The 14434-nt window shown below is 50.0% G+C and overlaps 18 non-coding genes across 18 annotated transcripts; all 18 read right to left on the bottom strand.

The window, feature by feature from the left end:
• Positions 1-301: 301 nt before the first annotated feature.
• Trnaa-ugc (transfer RNA alanine (anticodon UGC)) lies at positions 302-374 on the bottom strand. The gene has a single exon. It is a non-coding gene; the product is annotated as a tRNA-Ala (tRNA).
• A 1006-nt stretch (positions 375-1380) lies between these two features.
• Trnaa-agc (transfer RNA alanine (anticodon AGC)) lies at positions 1381-1453 on the bottom strand. The gene has a single exon. It is a non-coding gene; the product is annotated as a tRNA-Ala (tRNA).
• A 413-nt stretch (positions 1454-1866) lies between these two features.
• Positions 1867-1939, bottom strand: Trnaa-ugc (transfer RNA alanine (anticodon UGC)). Its single transcript has one exon. It is a non-coding gene; the product is annotated as a tRNA-Ala (tRNA).
• A 1017-nt stretch (positions 1940-2956) lies between these two features.
• On the bottom strand, positions 2957-3029 carry Trnaa-agc (transfer RNA alanine (anticodon AGC)). The gene has a single exon. It is a non-coding gene; the product is annotated as a tRNA-Ala (tRNA).
• Positions 3030-3442: 413 nt separating this feature from the next.
• Trnaa-ugc (transfer RNA alanine (anticodon UGC)) lies at positions 3443-3515 on the bottom strand. The gene has a single exon. It is a non-coding gene; the product is annotated as a tRNA-Ala (tRNA).
• Positions 3516-4532: 1017 nt separating this feature from the next.
• Positions 4533-4605, bottom strand: Trnaa-agc (transfer RNA alanine (anticodon AGC)). The gene has a single exon. It is a non-coding gene; the product is annotated as a tRNA-Ala (tRNA).
• Positions 4606-5018: 413 nt separating this feature from the next.
• On the bottom strand, positions 5019-5091 carry Trnaa-ugc (transfer RNA alanine (anticodon UGC)). Its single transcript has one exon. It is a non-coding gene; the product is annotated as a tRNA-Ala (tRNA).
• A 1016-nt stretch (positions 5092-6107) lies between these two features.
• Trnaa-agc (transfer RNA alanine (anticodon AGC)) lies at positions 6108-6180 on the bottom strand. Its single transcript has one exon. It is a non-coding gene; the product is annotated as a tRNA-Ala (tRNA).
• A 413-nt stretch (positions 6181-6593) lies between these two features.
• On the bottom strand, positions 6594-6666 carry Trnaa-ugc (transfer RNA alanine (anticodon UGC)). The gene has a single exon. It is a non-coding gene; the product is annotated as a tRNA-Ala (tRNA).
• A 1017-nt stretch (positions 6667-7683) lies between these two features.
• Positions 7684-7756, bottom strand: Trnaa-agc (transfer RNA alanine (anticodon AGC)). Its single transcript has one exon. It is a non-coding gene; the product is annotated as a tRNA-Ala (tRNA).
• Positions 7757-8169: 413 nt separating this feature from the next.
• On the bottom strand, positions 8170-8242 carry Trnaa-ugc (transfer RNA alanine (anticodon UGC)). The gene has a single exon. It is a non-coding gene; the product is annotated as a tRNA-Ala (tRNA).
• Positions 8243-9258: 1016 nt separating this feature from the next.
• Positions 9259-9331, bottom strand: Trnaa-agc (transfer RNA alanine (anticodon AGC)). Its single transcript has one exon. It is a non-coding gene; the product is annotated as a tRNA-Ala (tRNA).
• Positions 9332-9744: 413 nt separating this feature from the next.
• Positions 9745-9817, bottom strand: Trnaa-ugc (transfer RNA alanine (anticodon UGC)). Its single transcript has one exon. It is a non-coding gene; the product is annotated as a tRNA-Ala (tRNA).
• Positions 9818-10834: 1017 nt separating this feature from the next.
• Positions 10835-10907, bottom strand: Trnaa-agc (transfer RNA alanine (anticodon AGC)). The gene has a single exon. It is a non-coding gene; the product is annotated as a tRNA-Ala (tRNA).
• A 413-nt stretch (positions 10908-11320) lies between these two features.
• Positions 11321-11393, bottom strand: Trnaa-ugc (transfer RNA alanine (anticodon UGC)). The gene has a single exon. It is a non-coding gene; the product is annotated as a tRNA-Ala (tRNA).
• A 1017-nt stretch (positions 11394-12410) lies between these two features.
• On the bottom strand, positions 12411-12483 carry Trnaa-agc (transfer RNA alanine (anticodon AGC)). The gene has a single exon. It is a non-coding gene; the product is annotated as a tRNA-Ala (tRNA).
• A 413-nt stretch (positions 12484-12896) lies between these two features.
• On the bottom strand, positions 12897-12969 carry Trnaa-ugc (transfer RNA alanine (anticodon UGC)). The gene has a single exon. It is a non-coding gene; the product is annotated as a tRNA-Ala (tRNA).
• Positions 12970-13975: 1006 nt separating this feature from the next.
• Positions 13976-14048, bottom strand: Trnaa-agc (transfer RNA alanine (anticodon AGC)). The gene has a single exon. It is a non-coding gene; the product is annotated as a tRNA-Ala (tRNA).
• Between the last annotated feature and the right edge of the window lie 386 nt (positions 14049-14434).

Below are 14434 nucleotides of genomic sequence, written 5' to 3'. Positions count from 1 at the left end.
TTCGTGCATTCTGTATTGAATCGTAGTTGGCCACAATGGAAGTGGCACGCATCACGTCGAAAATAGAATTCGGACACCGCTCTGAGTAAGACGAACGTGTTGTCCACTCTCTAGACTTCAATGACGTTAAGCCGTGATACCTAAGACAGACCTGCACTCGATGACAGCCGGTCCCCACACATACATCTTGCTCTCCTTACGTCAGTATGCATCATACAAGTCTGTGACGCTGGCTTTGCAACATCTTGCGTGCTTTTAGGTTCGCCGCGATCAACACTTGGCATCCACTGACCACAAAACATGGAGGCGCCGGGGCTTGAACCCGGGACCTTTCACATGCAAAGCGAACGCTCTACCAACTGAGCTACGCCCCCATCCGCGACCAAACTGCGCTATTCTCCATTCCTTGAGACTCTGATGTGCACGGACACGATGCTTGGTTGGTTTGTAGCGCTGAAGGGACCAGAGTACAAAGGCGCGGACACGTTCATATACACAAGAGTTCCAAGTAGTTTCGATGCTCTGGTATTACGAATGCAAATTCCGTCTGTTTTTAACGTCTTAAATTGAAAGGGGGGTCACAAATTGCTCCGTTTTCACTCCTTGTCGACAATCACACAGCACCTGAGGTAACAAGCACATCTCGAGCCCCATTCTGCACTCCACTGTTCATGCAAACTCAGTGCCTCGCTCTTTGCTACTGTGTACCACTCTTGTCGTCCAACTGCAAAACACTGGGCCACAACAAGTTTCCACGTCTCCATTGAACTGCGCAAACTACGAAACGCTCCCCAAACATGGCACTCGCCCATGCAGCCGACTTTTACGACTTTACACGACGCTCACGCTAGTGACAGCCTCATTTATAGTTCGACGTCGCCCCAAAGCGAATGAGCACATTTCGCCTACGGCTTAGGCCGCCCTCCTAGTGTGGCTGCTCGGTGTCTGCAGGCAGCGAGGGGCTGCAAGCTTCCTGCGTTCGCACCTATGTCACCTGTGCTTGCTTGTCAGAGACAGACTATCGCAAAACATACAAATCACTCCATGAACTGATTGCTACGGCATCTGTTATCAGAAGTCACAACTAGCAACACCAGTAGCAGCCGACTGCACGCAAAGAATAGGAATGTGCAGTGGGATTTACGTGAACCCGGCGTAAGGCAGATCTTTCCGACGTAGGCTTAAGAATGTTATGGGAACACTTGTACTGTTTGTAAATTAAGTGTAGGAGTTGGAGGAGGGTGCTTCCTGCGCACGAATAACAGCTCGCTTGCCAATTGTGGATGCTAATCGTTCTCTTGTATCTGCCTAGACACATCTGCTGGCTGTGAATTACTCCACTTGCATGGCAAGGTGCGCATGTAGGGGTGTTAAAAATTCTGGAGGCGCTGGGTATCGATTCCAGTACCTCTCGCATGCTAAGCGAGCGCTCTACCATCTGAGCTACGCCCCCTCCATGATAAATTGTGCTACATACAGCAATATCAATGTCACAGACGCTTGCACTCCCATTATTCCGCAGACAAACACTACTCTCTATGTATCTGTGAGGGTGTCTTTCAGGTTTCGTGCATTCTGTATTGAATCGTAGTTGGCCACAATGGAAGTGGCACGCATCACGTCGAAAATAGAATTCGGACACCGCTCTGAGTAAGACGAACGTGTTGTCCACTCTCTAGACTTCAATGACGTTAAGCCGTGATACCTAAGACAGACCTGCACTCGATGACAGCCGGTCCCCACACATACATCTTGCTCTCCTTACGTCAGTATGCATCATACAAGTCTGTGACGCTGGCTTTGCAACATCTTGCGTGCTTTTAGGTTCGCCGCGATCAACACTTGGCATCCACTGACCACAAAACATGGAGGCGCCGGGGCTTGAACCCGGGACCTTTCACATGCAAAGCGAACGCTCTACCAACTGAGCTACGCCCCCATCCGCGACCAAACTGCGCTATTCTCCATTCCTTAAGACTCTGATGTGCACGGACACGATGCTTGGTTGGTTTGTAGCGCTGAAGGGACCAGAGTACAAAGGCGCGGACACGTTCATATACACAAGAGTTCCAAGTAGTTTCGATGCTCTGGTATTACGAATGCAAATTCCGTCTGTTTTTAACGTCTTAAATTGAAAGGGGGGTCACAAATTGCTCCGTTTTCACTCCTTGTCGACAATCACACAGCACCTGAGGAAACAAGCACATCTCGAGCCCCATTCTGCACTCCACTGTTCATGCAAACTCAGTGCCTCGCTCTTTGCTACTGTGTACCACTCTTGTCGTCCAACTGCAAAACACTGGGCCACAACAAGTTTCCACGTCTCCATTGAACTGCGCAAACTACGAAACGCTCCCCAAACATGGCACTCGCCCATGCAGCCGACTTTTACGACTTTACACGACGCTTACGCAACGCTCACGCTAGTGACAGCCTCATTTATAGTTCGACGTCGCCCCAAAGCGAATGAGCACATTTCGCCTACGGCTTAGGCCGCCCTCCTAGTGTGGCTGCTCGGTGTCTGCAGGCAGCGAGGGGCTGCAAGCTTCCTGCGTTCGCACCTATGTCACCTGTGCTTGCTTGTCAGAGACAGACTATCGCAAAACATACAAATCACTCCATGAACTGATTGCTACGGCATCTGTTATCAGAAGTCACAACTAGCAACACCAGTAGCAGCCGACTGCACGCAAAGAATAGGAATGTGCAGTGGGATTTACGTGAACCCGGCGTAAGGCAGATCTTTCCGACGTAGGCTTAAGAATGTTATGGGAACACTTGTACTGTTTGTAAATTAAGTGTAGGAGTTGGAGGAGGGTGCTTCCTGCGCACGAATAACAGCTCGCTTGCCAATTGTGGATGCTAATCGTTCTCTTGTATCTGCCTAGACACATCTGCTGGCTGTGAATTACTCCACTTGCATGGCAAGGTGCGCATGTAGGGGTGTTAAAAATTCTGGAGGCGCTGGGTATCGATCCCAGTACCTCTCGCATGCTAAGCGAGCGCTCTACCATCTGAGCTACGCCCCCTCCATGATAAATTGTGCTACATACAGCAATATCAATTTCACAGACGCTTGCACTCCCATTATTCCGCAGACAAACACTACTCTCTATGTATCTGTGAGGGTGTCTTTCAGGTTTCGTGCATTCTGTATTGAATCGTAGTTGGCCACAATGGAAGTGGCACGCATCACGTCGAAAATAGAATTCGGACACCGCTCTGAGTAAGACGAACGTGTTGTCCACTCTCTAGACTTCAATGACGTTAAGCCGTGATACCTAAGACAGACCTGCACTCGATGACAGCCGGTCCCCACACATACATCTTGCTCTCCTTACGTCAGTATGCATCATACAAGTCTGTGACGCTGGCTTTGCAACATCTTGCGTGCTTTTAGGTTCGCCGCGATCAACACTTGGCATCCACTGACCACAAAACATGGAGGCGCCGGGGCTTGAACCCGGGACCTTTCACATGCAAAGCGAACGCTCTACCAACTGAGCTACGCCCCCATCCGCGACCAAACTGCGCTATTCTCCATTCCTTGAGACTCTGATGTGCACGGACACGATGCTTGGTTGGTTTGTAGCGCTGAAGGGACCAGAGTACAAAGGCGCGGACACGTTCATATACACAAGAGTTCCAAGTAGTTTCGATGCTCTGGTATTACGAATGCAAATTCCGTCTGTTTTTAACGTCTTAAATTGAAAGGGGGGTCACAAATTGCTCCGTTTTCACTCCTTGTCGACAATCACACAGCACCTGAGGTAACAAGCACATCTCGAGCCCCATTCTGCACTCCACTGTTCATGCAAACTCAGTGCCTCGCTCTTTGCTACTGTGTACCACTCTTGTCGTCCAACTGCAAAACACTGGGCCACAACAAGTTTCCACGTCTCCATTGAACTGCGCAAACTACGAAACGCTCCCCAAACATGGCACTCGCCCATGCAGCCGACTTTTACGACTTTACACGACGCTTACGCAACGCTCACGCTAGTGACAGCCTCATTTATAGTTCGACGTCGCCCCAAAGCGAATGAGCACATTTCGCCTACGGCTTAGGCCGCCCTCCTAGTGTGGCTGCTCGGTGTCTGCAGGCAGCGAGGGGCTGCAAGCTTCCTGCGTTCACACCTATGTCACCTGTGCTTGCTTGTCAGAGACAGACTATCGCAAAACATACAAATCACTCCATGAACTGATTGCTACGGCATCTGTTATCAGAAGTCACAACTAGCAACACCAGTAGCAGCCGACTGCACGCAAAGAATAGGAATGTGCAGTGGGATTTACGTGAACCCGGCGTAAGGCAGATCTTTCCGACGTAGGCTTAAGAATGTTATGGGAACACTTGTACTGTTTGTAAATTAAGTGTAGGAGTTGGAGGAGGGTGCTTCCTGCGCACGAATAACAGCTCGCTTGCCAATTGTGGATGCTAATCGTTCTCTTGTATCTGCCTAGACACATCTGCTGGCTGTGAATTACTCCACTTGCATGGCAAGGTGCGCATGTAGGGGTGTTAAAAATTCTGGAGGCGCTGGGTATCGATCCCAGTACCTCTCGCATGCTAAGCGAGCGCTCTACCATCTGAGCTACGCCCCCTCCATGATAAATTGTGCTACATACAGCAATATCAATGTCACAGACGCTTGCACTCCCATTATTCCGCAGACAAACACTACTCTCTATGTATCTGTGAGGGTGTCTTTCAGGTTTCGTGCATTCTGTATTGAATCGTAGTTGGCCACAATGGAAGTGGCACGCATCACGTCGAAAATAGAATTCGGACACCGCTCTGAGTAAGACGAACGTGTTGTCCACTCTCTAGACTTCAATGACGTTAAGCCGTGATACCTAAGACAGACCTGCACTCGATGACAGCCGGTCCCCACACATACATCTTGCTCTCCTTACGTCAGTATGCATCATACAAGTCTGTGACGCTGGCTTTGCAACATCTTGCGTGCTTTTAGGTTCGCCGCGATCAACACTTGGCATCCACTGACCACAAAACATGGAGGCGCCGGGGCTTGAACCCGGGACCTTTCACATGCAAAGCGAACGCTCTACCAACTGAGCTACGCCCCCATCCGCAACCAAACTGCGCTATTCTCCATTCCTTGACACTCTGATGTGCACGGACACGATGCTTGGTTGGTTTGTAGCGCTGAAGGGACCAGAGTACAAAGGCGCGGACACGTTCATATACACAAGAGTTCCAAGTAGTTTCGATGCTCTGGTATTACGAATGCAAATTCCGTCTGTTTTTAACGTCTTAAATTGAAAGGGGGGTCACAAATTGCTCCGTTTTCACTCCTTGTCGACAATCACACAGCACCTGAGGTAACAAGCACATCTCGAGCCCCATTCTGCACTCCACTGTTCATGCAAACTCAGTGCCTCGCTCTTTGCTACTGTGTACCACTCTTGTCGTCCAACTGCAAAACACTGGCCACAACAAGTTTCCACGTCTCCATTGAACTGCGCAAACTACGAAACGCTCCCCAAAGATGGCACTCGCCCATGCAGCCGACTTTTACGACTTTACACGACGCTTACGCAACGCTCACGCTAGTGACAGCCTCATTTATAGTTCGACGTCGCCCCAAAGCGAATGAGCACATTTCGCCTACGGCTTAGGCCGCCCTCCTAGTGTGGCTGCTCGGTGTCTGCAGGCAGCGAGGGGCTGCAAGCTTCCTGCGTTCGCACCTATGTCACCTGTGCTTGCTTGTCAGAGACAGACTATCGCAAAACATACAAATCACTCCATGAACTGATTGCTACGGCATCTGTTATCAGAAGTCACAACTAGCAACACCAGTAGCAGCCGACTGCACGCAAAGAATAGGAATGTGCAGTGGGATTTACGTGAACCCGGCGTAAGGCAGATCTTTCCGACGTAGGCTTAAGAATGTTATGGGAACACTTGTACTGTTTGTAAATTAAGTGTAGGAGTTGGAGGAGGGTGCTTCCTGCGCACGAATAACAGCTCGCTTGCCAATTGTGGATGCTAATCGTTCTCTTGTATCTGCCTAGACACATCTGCTGGCTGTGAATTACTCCACTTGCATGGCAAGGTGCGCATGTAGGGGTGTTAAAAATTCTGGAGGCGCTGGGTATCGATCCCAGTACCTCTCGCATGCTAAGCGAGCGCTCTACCATCTGAGCTACGCCCCCTCCACGATCAATTGTGCTACATACAGCAATATCAATGTCACAGACGCTTGCACTCCCATTATTCCGCAGACAAACACTACTCTCTATGTATCTGTGAGGGTGTCTTTCAGGTTTCGTGCATTCTGTATTGAATCGTAGTTGGCCACAATGGAAGTGGCACGCATCACGTCGAAAATAGAATTCGGACACCGCTCTGAGTAAGACGAACGTGTTGTCCACTCTCTAGACTTCAATGACGTTAAGCCGTGATACCTAAGACAGACCTGCACTCGATGACAGCCGGTCCCCACACATACATCTTGCTCTCCTTACGTCAGTATGCATCATACAAGTCTGTGACGCTGGCTTTGCAACATCTTGCGTGCTTTTAGGTTCGCCGCGATCAACACTTGGCATCCACTGACCACAAAACATGGAGGCGCCGGGGCTTGAACCCGGGACCTTTCACATGCAAAGCGAACGCTCTACCAACTGAGCTACGCCCCCATCCGCGACCAAACTGCGCTATTCTCCATTCCTTGAGACTCTGATGTGCACGGACACGATGCTTGGTTGGTTTGTAGCGCTGAAGGGACCAGAGTACAAAGGCGCGGACACGTTCATATACACAAGAGTTCCAAGTAGTTTCGATGCTCTGGTATTACGAATGCAAATTCCGTCTGTTTTTAACGTCTTAAATTGAAAGGGGGGTCACAAATTGCTCCGTTTTCACTCCTTGTCGACAATCACACAGCACCTGAGGTAACAAGCACATCTCGAGCCCCATTCTGCACTCCACTGTTCATGCAAACTCAGTGCCTCGCTCTTTGCTACTGTGTACCACTCTTGTCGTCCAACTGCAAAACACTGGGCCACAACAAGTTTCCACGTCTCCATTGAACTGCGCAAACTACGAAACGCTCCCCAAACATGGCACTCGCCCATGCAGCCGACTTTTACGACTTTACACGACGCTTACGCAACGCTCACGCTAGTGACAGCCTCATTTATAGTTCGACGTCGCCCCAAAGCGAATGAGCACATTTCGCCTACGGCTTAGGCCGCCCTCCTAGTGTGGCTGCTCGGTGTCTGCAGGCAGCGAGGGGCTGCAAGCTTCCTGCGTTCACACCTATGTCACCTGTGCTTGCTTGTCAGAGACAGACTATCGCAAAACATACAAATCACTCCATGAACTGATTGCTACGGCATCTGTTATCAGAAGTCACAACTAGCAACACCAGTAGCAGCCGACTGCACGCAAAGAATAGGAATGTGCAGTGGGATTTACGTGAACCCGGCGTAAGGCAGATCTTTCCGACGTAGGCTTAAGAATGTTATGGGAACACTTGTACTGTTTGTAAATTAAGTGTAGGAGTTGGAGGAGGGTGCTTCCTGCGCACGAATAACAGCTCGCTTGCCAATTGTGGATGCTAATCGTTCTCTTGTATCTGCCTAGACACATCTGCTGGCTGTGAATTACTCCACTTGCATGGCAAGGTGCGCATGTAGGGGTGTTAAAAATTCTGGAGGCGCTGGGTATCGATCCCAGTACCTCTCGCATGCTAAGCGAGCGCTCTACCATCTGAGCTACGCCCCCTCCATGATAAATTGTGCTACATACAGCAATATCAATGTCACAGACGCTTGCACTCCCATTATTCCGCAGACAAACACTACTCTCTATGTATCTGTGAGGGTGTCTTTCAGGTTTCGTGCATTCTGTATTGAATCGTAGTTGGCCACAATGGAAGTGGCACGCATCACGTCGAAAATAGAATTCGGACACCGCTCTGAGTAAGACGAACGTGTTGTCCACTCTCTAGACTTCAATGACGTTAAGCCGTGATACCTAAGACAGACCTGCACTCGATGACAGCCGGTCCCCACACATACATCTTGCTCTCCTTACGTCAGTATGCATCATACAAGTCTGTGACGCTGGCTTTGCAACATCTTGCGTGCTTTTAGGTTCGCCGCGATCAACACTTGGCATCCACTGACCACAAAACATGGAGGCGCCGGGGCTTGAACCCGGGACCTTTCACATGCAAAGCGAACGCTCTACCAACTGAGCTACGCCCCCATCCGCAACCAAACTGCGCTATTCTCCATTCCTTGACACTCTGATGTGCACGGACACGATGCTTGGTTGGTTTGTAGCGCTGAAGGGACCAGAGTACAAAGGCGCGGACACGTTCATATACACAAGAGTTCCAAGTAGTTTCGATGCTCTGGTATTACGAATGCAAATTCCGTCTGTTTTTAACGTCTTAAATTGAAAGGGGGGTCACAAATTGCTCCGTTTTCACTCCTTGTCGACAATCACACAGCACCTGAGGTAACAAGCACATCTCGAGCCCCATTCTGCACTCCACTGTTCATGCAAACTCAGTGCCTCGCTCTTTGCTACTGTGTACCACTCTTGTCGTCCAACTGCAAAACACTGGCCACAACAAGTTTCCACGTCTCCATTGAACTGCGCAAACTACGAAACGCTCCCCAAAGATGGCACTCGCCCATGCAGCCGACTTTTACGACTTTACACGACGCTTACGCAACGCTCACGCTAGTGACAGCCTCATTTATAGTTCGACGTCGCCCCAAAGCGAATGAGCACATTTCGCCTACGGCTTAGGCCGCCCTCCTAGTGTGGCTGCTCGGTGTCTGCAGGCAGCGAGGGGCTGCAAGCTTCCTGCGTTCGCACCTATGTCACCTGTGCTTGCTTGTCAGAGACAGACTATCGCAAAACATACAAATCACTCCATGAACTGATTGCTACGGCATCTGTTATCAGAAGTCACAACTAGCAACACCAGTAGCAGCCGACTGCACGCAAAGAATAGGAATGTGCAGTGGGATTTACGTGAACCCGGCGTAAGGCAGATCTTTCCGACGTAGGCTTAAGAATGTTATGGGAACACTTGTACTGTTTGTAAATTAAGTGTAGGAGTTGGAGGAGGGTGCTTCCTGCGCACGAATAACAGCTCGCTTGCCAATTGTGGATGCTAATCGTTCTCTTGTATCTGCCTAGACACATCTGCTGGCTGTGAATTACTCCACTTGCATGGCAAGGTGCGCATGTAGGGGTGTTAAAAATTCTGGAGGCGCTGGGTATCTATCCCAGTACCTCTCGCATGCTAAGCGAGCGCTCTACCATCTGAGCTACGCCCCCTCCATGACAAATTGTGCTACATACAGCAATATCAATGTCACAGACGCTTGCACTCCCATTATTCCGCAGACAAACACTACTCTCTATGTATCTGTGAGGGTGTCTTTCAGGTTTCGTGCATTCTGTATTGAATCGTAGTTGGCCACAATGGAAGTGGCACGCATCACGTCGAAAATAGAATTCGGACACCGCTCTGAGTAAGACGAACGTGTTGTCCACTCTCTAGACTTCAATGACGTTAAGCCGTGATACCTAAGACAGACCTGCACTCGATGACAGCCGGTCCCCACACATACATCTTGCTCTCCTTACGTCAGTATGCATCATACAAGTCTGTGACGCTGGCTTTGCAACATCTTGCGTGCTTTTAGGTTCGCCGCGATCAACACTTGGCATCCACTGACCACAAAACATGGAGGCGCCGGGGCTTGAACCCGGGACCTTTCACATGCAAAGCGAACGCTCTACCAACTGAGCTACGCCCCCATCCGCGACCAAACTGCGCTATTCTCCATTCCTTGCGACTCTGATGTGCACGGACACGATGCTTGGTTGGTTTGTAGCGCTGAAGGGACCAGAGTACAAAGGCGCGGACACGTTCATATACACAAGAGTTCCAAGTAGTTTCGATGCTCTGGTATTACGAATGCAAATTCCGTCTGTTTTTAACGTCTTAAATTGAAAGGGGGGTCACAAATTGCTCCGTTTTCACTCCTTGTCGACAATCACACAGCACCTGAGGTAACAAGCACATCTCGAGCCCCATTCTGCACTCCACTGTTCATGCAAACTCAGTGCCTCGCTCTTTGCTACTGTGTACCACTCTTGTCGTCCAACTGCAAAACACTGGGCCACAACAAGTTTCTACGTCTCCATTGCACTGCGCAAACTACGAAACGCTCCCCAAACATGGCACTCGCCCATGCAGCCGACTTTTACGACTTTACACGACGCTCACGCAACGCTCACGCTAGTGACAGCCTCATTTATAGTTCGACGTCGCCCCAAAGCGAATGAGCACATTTCGCCTACGGCTTAGGCCGCCCTCCTAGTGTGGCTGCTCGGTGTCTGCAGGCAGCGAGGGGCTGCAAGCTTCCTGCGTTCGCACCTATGTCACCTGTGCTTGCTTGTCAGAGACAGACTATCGCAAAACATACAAATCACTCCATGAACTGATTGCTACGGCATCTGTTATCAGAAGTCACAACTAGCAACACCAGTAGCAGCCGACTGCACGCAAAGAATAGGAATGTGCAGTGGGATTTACGTGAACCCGGCGTAAGGCAGATCTTTCCGACGTAGGCTTAAGAATGTTATGGGAACACTTGTACTGTTTGTAAATTAAGTGTAGGAGTTGGAGGAGGGTGCTTCCTGCGCACGAATAACAGCTCGCTTGCCAATTGTGGATGCTAATCGTTCTCTTGTATCTGCCTAGACACATCTGCTGGCTGTGAATTACTCCACTTGCATGGCAAGGTGCGCATGTAGGGGTGTTAAAAATTCTGGAGGCGCTGGGTATCGATCCCAGTACCTCTCGCATGCTAAGCGAGCGCTCTACCATCTGAGCTACGCCCCCTCCATGACAAATTGTGCTACATACAGCAATATCAATGTCACAGACGCTTGCACTCCCATTATTCCGCAGACAAACACTACTCTCTATGTATCTGTGAGGGTGTCTTTCAGGTTTCGTGCATTCTGTATTGAATCGTAGTTGGCCACAATGGAAGTGGCACGCATCACGTCGAAAATAGAATTCGGACACCGCTCTGAGTAAGACGAACGTGTTGTCCACTCTCTAGACTTCAATGACGTTAAGCCGTGATACCTAAGACAGACCTGCACTCGATGACAGCCGGTCCCCACACATACATCTTGCTCTCCTTACGTCAGTATGCATCATACAAGTCTGTGACGCTGGCTTTGCAACATCTTGCGTGCTTTTAGGTTCGCCGCGATCAACACTTGGCATCCACTGACCACAAAACATGGAGGCGCCGGGGCTTGAACCCGGGACCTTTCACATGCAAAGCGAACGCTCTACCAACTGAGCTACGCCCCCATCCGCGACCAAACTGCGCTATTCTCCATTCCTTGAGACTCTGATGTGCACGGACACGATGCTTGGTTGGTTTGTAGCGCTGAAGGGACCAGAGTACAAAGGCGCGGACACGTTCATATACACAAGAGTTCCAAGTAGTTTCGATGCTCTGGTATTACGAATGCAAATTCCGTCTGTTTTTAACGTCTTAAATTGAAAGGGGGGTCACAAATTGCTCCGTTTTCACTCCTTGTCGACAATCACACAGCACCTGAGGTAACAAGCACATCTCGAGCCCCATTCTGCACTCCACTGTTCATGCAAACTCAGTGCCTCGCTCTTTGCTACTGTGTACCACTCTTGTCGTCCAACTGCAAAACACTGGGCCACAACAAGTTTCCACGTCTCCATTGCACTGCGCAAACTACGAAACGCTCCCCAAACATGGCACTCGCCCATGCAGCCGACTTTTACGACTTTACACGACGCTCACGCAACGCTCACGCTAGTGACAGCCTCATTTATAGTTCGACGTCGCCCCAAAGCGAATGAGCACATTTCGCCTACGGCTTAGGCCGCCCTCCTAGTGTGGCTGCTCGGTGTCTGCAGGCAGCGAGGGGCTGCAAGCTTCCTGCGTTCGCACCTATGTCACCTGTGCTTGCTTGTCAGAGACAGACTATCGCAAAACATACAAATCACTCCATGAACTGATTGCTACGGCATCTGTTATCAGAAGTCACAACTAGCAACACCAGTAGCAGCCGACTGCACGCAAAGAATAGGAATGTGCAGTGGGATTTACGTGAACCCGGCGTAAGGCAGATCTTTCCGACGTAGGCTTAAGAATGTTATGGGAACACTTGTACTGTTTGTAAATTAAGTGTAGGAGTTGGAGGAGGGTGCTTCCTGCGCACGAATAACAGCTCGCTTGCCAATTGTGGATGCTAATCGTTCTCTTGTATCTGCCTAGACACATCTGCTGGCTGTGAATTACTCCACTTGCATGGCAAGGTGCGCATGTAGGGGTGTTAAAAATTCTGGAGGCGCTGGGTATCGATCCCAGTACCTCTCGCATGCTAAGCGAGCGCTCTACCATCTGAGCTACGCCCCCTCCATGACAAATTGTGCTACATACAGCAATATCAATGTCACAGACGCTTGCACTCCCATTATTCCGCAGACAAACACTACTCTCTATGTATCTGTGAGGGTGTCTTTCAGGTTTCGTGCATTCTGTATTGAATCGTAGTTGGCCACAATGGAAGTGGCACGCATCACGTCGAAAATAGAATTCGGACACCGCTCTGAGTAAGACGAACGTGTTGTCCACTCTCTAGACTTCAATGACGTTAAGCCGTGATACCTAAGACAGACCTGCACTCGATGACAGCCGGTCCCCACACATACATCTTGCTCTCCTTACGTCAGTATGCATCATACAAGTCTGTGACGCTGGCTTTGCAACATCTTGCGTGCTTTTAGGTTCGCCGCGATCAACACTTGGCATCCACTGACCACAAAACATGGAGGCGCCGGGGCTTGAACCCGGGACCTTTCACATGCAAAGCGAACGCTCTACCAACTGAGCTACGCCCCCATCCGCGACCAAACTGCGCTATTCTCCATTCCTTGAGACTCTGATGTGCACGGACACGATGCTTGGTTGGTTTGTAGCGCTGAAGGGACCAGAGTACAAAGGCGCGGACACGTTCATATACACAAGAGTTCCAAGTAGTTTCGATGCTCTGGTATTACGAATGCAAATTCCGTCTGTTTTTAACGTCTTAAATTGAAAGGGGGGTCACAAATTGCTCCGTTTTCACTCCTTGTCGACAATCACACAGCACCTGAGGTAACAAGCACATCTCGAGCCCCATTCTGCACTCCACTGTTCATGCAAACTCAGTGCCTCGCTCTTTGCTACTGTGTACCACTCTTGTCGTCCAACTGCAAAACACTGGGCCACAACAAGTTTCCACGTCTCCATTGCACTGCGCAAACTACGAAACGCTCCCCAAACATGGCACTCGCCCATGCAGCCGACTTTTACGACTTTACACGACGCTCACGCTAGTGACAGCCTCATTTATAGTTCGACGTCGCCCCAAAGCGAATGAGCACATTTCGCCTACGGCTTAGGCCGCCCTCCTAGTGTGGCTGCTCGGTGTCTGCAGGCAGCGAGGGGCTGCAAGCTTCCTGCGTTCGCACCTATGTCACCTGTGCTTGCTTGTCAGAGACAGACTATCGCAAAACATACAAATCACTCCATGAACTGATTGCTACGGCATCTGTTATCAGAAGTCACAACTAGCAACACCAGTAGCAGCCGACTGCACGCAAAGAATAGGAATGTGCAGTGGGATTTACGTGAACCCGGCGTAAGGCAGATCTTTCCGACGTAGGCTTAAGAATGTTATGGGAACACTTGTACTGTTTGTAAATTAAGTGTAGGAGTTGGAGGAGGGTGCTTCCTGCGCACGAATAACAGCTCGCTTGCCAATTGTGGATGCTAATCGTTCTCTTGTATCTGCCTAGACACATCTGCTGGCTGTGAATTACTCCACTTGCATGGCAAGGTGCGCATGTAGGGGTGTTAAAAATTCTGGAGGCGCTGGGTATCGATCCCAGTACCTCTCGCATGCTAAGCGAGCGCTCTACCATCTGAGCTACGCCCCCTCCATGACAAATTGTGCTACATACAGCAATATCAATGTCACAGACGCTTGCACTCCCATTATTCCGCAGACAAACACTACTCTCTATGTATCTGTGAGGGTGTCTTTCAGGTTTCGTGCATTCTGTATTGAATCGTAGTTGGCCACAATGGAAGTGGCACGCATCACGTCGAAAATAGAATTCGGACACCGCTCTGAGTAAGACGAACGTGTTGTCCACTCTCTAGACTTCAATGACGTTAAGCCGTGATACCTAAGACAGACCTGCACTCGATGACAGCCGGTCCCCACACATACATCTTGCTCTCCTTACGTCAGTATGCATCATACAAGTCTGTGACGCTGGCTTTGCAACATCTTGCGTGCTTTTAGGTTCGCCGCGATCAA

This window comes from Schistocerca gregaria, chromosome 6 (genome assembly GCF_023897955.1).
Source record: "Schistocerca gregaria isolate iqSchGreg1 chromosome 6, iqSchGreg1.2, whole genome shotgun sequence".
In the NCBI taxonomy this organism is placed as follows: domain Eukaryota; kingdom Metazoa; phylum Arthropoda; class Insecta; order Orthoptera; family Acrididae; genus Schistocerca; species Schistocerca gregaria.
This window is presented reverse-complemented; position numbering and strand designations above follow the sequence as displayed.